The sequence below is a fragment of the Egretta garzetta genome, unplaced genomic scaffold (assembly GCF_000687185.1).
Source record: "Egretta garzetta isolate BGI_Z169 unplaced genomic scaffold, ASM68718v1 scaffold5, whole genome shotgun sequence".
Lineage (NCBI taxonomy): Eukaryota > Metazoa > Chordata > Aves > Pelecaniformes > Ardeidae > Egretta > Egretta garzetta.
Genome location: NW_009259707.1, coordinates 1,133,346 through 1,137,366, shown reverse-complemented (window position 1 = coordinate 1,137,366; position 4,021 = coordinate 1,133,346). Strand labels below are relative to the sequence as shown.

General features: G+C 43.7%; 1 protein-coding gene across 1 annotated transcript in view; it reads right to left on the bottom strand.

Moving 5' to 3' along the window:
• EDAR (ectodysplasin A receptor) overlaps nt 1-4,021 on the bottom strand; it is a 25,909-nt gene that overhangs the window by 18,536 nt on the left and 3,352 nt on the right. The gene's annotated exons all lie outside the window — the stretch shown is intronic.

Below are 4,021 nucleotides of genomic sequence, written 5' to 3'. Positions count from 1 at the left end.
TTCAGCAGCAACCAATTATACTGAAATAAAATCATTTTAAAAAAAGAATTATAAGCAATTTGATGCAAAGATGATTCTTTTTTTTTTAAACTGCCTGAATAGAGACAGTGTTTCTCTTCTTCCTTTCCTCCTAAAAGGCAATTAATCAACCATCAAGCCTACATGACAAGAAGTAGCATCATTGCCTAAAACAACATTATTCTCCCTGCTGAGTTCAAGCTGCAGTTTACAACATGCCCTGAAATAAGATTTTTCAAAATAAGGGAATGCTGTTTTCTGAAGCAGCAATCTTTCAGGCGCAACCACCAGTTGGATATGGTTGGCTAGTTTTCTCCACAAACATCATAAGAATAATCTCCTTAATGTTAGAACCAAATCAGAATAAAAAATACAGGAAAGCACCACCCTTAGAGGGAAAGCCAGATTAGGTTTTACAGGGTTGATTTTTTTTTTTTTTCTTTGTACTTCCTTGCTGTGTGGTTTATAAGCCAGCTCTTGATAGCGGAATTACAGCATGAAGGAAAGGTTTTCATGATTTGAACTTCTGGGCTGCTAATAAAGTTAGTGTTGAAACAAGGTAATTGGTTATGCAAGAATTGGATCCACAGGCAACCTAATGAATAAATTACATCAAAATCATACACAGTTGATGTTATGGATATGTCTGTACAAATCACTTGAAAATCACTATAAATCTTAATGAAGAAATGGATAAATTCATAATCCATTCTATGTAGACAGGTACTCAACGTAATAAACACTTTATGCAATGAGGAATCTGTTTTCTGTTCTCACGTATCGGTCTATGCATGTGCAATCTTTTTTTTCTGGAAAATGTATGCATTGTTAGGAAATTACTGCTGAAACTGTCCATCGAAATCAGTTGGTCATTAGTGAATGATCCAGCCTACAAATAAGGGTCCAGGAAATGGAGCACAGATTGATGCAAGGGGGGGAGATGGGGGCTGGAGGTACCTCAGAGGGCAGGTAAACCGAACACGGTTCCTCCTTTCTTTCTTACCAGTTTTAAAAGATTTTCCCTCCCTCTTCCTTTTGAAAGTCTCCTGTGCCCCATCTGCCACTCTACCCTTCTCTCAGGAGCAAAACTTCATCTTTCCACTCTTATGGGGGCCTGTGTAACGCTAGCTTGTGACGCAGATAATAAATAAGTGGGAAATGACTGACAAAACACACACAAAAAAAAGAGTGGCGGGCCAAAGATACATATAAATCTATAAAGAAAAATACAGGACAGTTAAGATCCGCAGTCTAATAGCCCCAGTGGTTTAGAAAAGACAAACAGCCCTTCCGACAGTTAATTAAATCAAGCTGGTGGAATATTTCTTGGTTTTTGCCACAATGCAGAATGGTTGAGGATGCATAAATAAAACTGAAGAGGATGCTCATGGCAAGCAACTGTTCACACCCGTGAATAAGAAGCTCTGCAGCTGCAAACATTAGCGATTCACCTGTATGAAGCACCAGCAACAGATTTATGTTTCTGGCTACTTTGCAATGCACCAAATATTAAAGGCGATGTTGGAAATATATGATTCCTGTATACCACTGACTACGGAGAAGTGACCCCGTAATGAAATAATGAATTTTCATGGTGTTACTCTTCCACTATGAGGCTTATTATTTCTCTTTCCTTAGCATCTGCCAGTCTCAGATTTTAAAGTGTTGCAGGCAAAATCCCAGGGTAAAAGCTAGACTGAAAAACAGACTTAAGTGTTTTCCTGCTTAACACCACGGTGGTTTATCTCCAGCTAACCTTGACGGTGTCACATCACACTCAGGGGCTTGGCCCCAGCTTTAGGCCTACCCTCCTGCAGGGACCAGGGCACCTGGGACTGGGGTGTCTGTGGATGTTCTCAGCAGGGGACAGTCTGCAGAGAGACAACAGGGAGGTGATGAGCACACAGGTGGAGGCATCTGCTGCCTTATCCAAAACTGCAGGGAGGGACTTTGTTTCAGTAGGAATTCACTGGCTAAACCTTTTCATTCAGAAAACAGAGGAAAGAGCTCATTCCTTTTCTTAAGACACCTCAGAGAAGACAACTGAACCTGGGTTTGCTGTAACCATGGACAAACACATAAAAATGGGAAGTGTCAGTAGCGGAGGCATTTCTGACTACATTTAAAAAGAAAATTATCCCTTTGCAATTCCGTCTTGTGAGGAGACCAGGGACTTGCTGCAAGCTGAAAATAAGTGCTGGGACAGCATGAGGGATATGTATCATATACACTTGGCCTGTTCTCACTCCTCTGTGGGTTTCCACTTATGGCCCCTACTGAAGACAGATGCCCAGACTAGAGACACCCCCTTGCCCTGCCCTGCCGTGGCTGCTCCTGTTGGTTGTGATCTCAGTCACACTCCAGGAACACCTGATGGATCATCCCCATTGAGGGAAATAGTCTGAGTTGCACTTAATTTCCACATTCTTGACCTGTCTGATTTACCATGATGGAAGACCTTCTGTGCCGGAGCAGAGGATGAAACCTGCACTGTCCCAAGTTAGGTCTAGGAACCTCCAGAGTTCACTGGCAGCTGAACTTTGGTTTTGAGGATCACAGCTTTGGAGCTAAGCCTTTAAATTCCCACCTTGGTCACAGGGGTCTTGCAACCTTTTTGTGAGCTTGACAAAAAGCGTTATTCCTATTTTATATGAAAGGGAACCTGGACACAGAGAAGCAGTGGATGACACACATGCTCTTGTACCAAAGGTCTCCTGCTTCCCTAAAATTAATCAGCAGCAATAGTGAAAAAAATAGAAGGAAAAATATGTAATTATCCAGCTCCTATTTTAAGGCAAATGGTAAAGAAAGGCACTTGTAACCACTGGGAAAAGGCTGCCAATTCAGTGGTGTTTTGCCTAAAAACTTTTGGTCAGAGTGTGCCACATTGCTCATCTTTTCCTCAGGCTGCTTTACTGAGGTGGTGAAAATAGCAAAGGGAGGAGATGCCCCTGAATATAGATTGCCGCATGGGGGCTGTTACCTTAGGAAGGTCTGCAGCGCGTTAGAGAAGCACCATCTTCTGCAAATGGAAACCTTGATTTTTCCCTCCCATCGACTCAGGGGCTCTTTGAGGATTTATCGCCTGGGCAAGGGAGCACTCCGTCAGCTGCCACTCGCCCAGGCTCCTAGCTGTCCCCGTGCCACCGGGGCAAGGAGGAAGGGTGGCCAGCGGGTCAGAGCTGCTCACCAGCTCTCTGCTCTGATGCAGGGGCTCTGTGCTTCCCCCACCATCGCACAGGAGCAACCTCTGGGGTCCCTGAGTCGCACAAGGAGTCAAGGCAGCTCCAGAGCTTATTTTAGCCCATATTTAATTTATCTTGAGAATTTAATCTCTTCAATCTGGGAGTAAGAGGATGTTTCTCCTTAACTGCTGGCCTTGCCAAACTATCCCAGGGCCTGAGAGTCGCACACAGCGTGGCACACCGCCAGGCTGTGGCAGGCCAGTTTCTGCTACAGGTTGCACCTGTGCAAACACCATGTTTTGAGATTACTCCCCAAGCACCAGCTGTGCAAGCTGATTATTTTAGCTAGCACCCCGCTCCCGCCTGGGTGACCTCATTAGTCCCAACAAAATTGCAAAACAGCAACTGTGGCCACTATTTAACTTTCTTACTCTTTATGATGCATGAGGGGAAGTCAAGAGGGAGCTCTTTGCAAATCACATCATCAGTCTGCTCGGCTGGCAGCTAAGCAAGTCCTTCTTGTTATTTGTAAACTGTGAAAATTTCACACAGGCTCACTGATAGAATAGCCCTGGAAGCTTGCAGAGCCTCTTTAACAGGGTTTCCTGCCCTATAAGTAGTGTGAGTTATACAGTGTCTGCAAACTGCACAAAAGCCAAATGTCAGCAGGAGTTACACTTCTGAACCAAAGAGGCACACTGGCAGAAACTGAAAAGGTATGTAAGGTGAGGTTGTGTTTTAAGAGTATTTACTTAATTACCTGACAAAAAAAAAAAAAAAAAAAAATATTTTGAGAATGAAGGTGGGCTGGGGTTTCG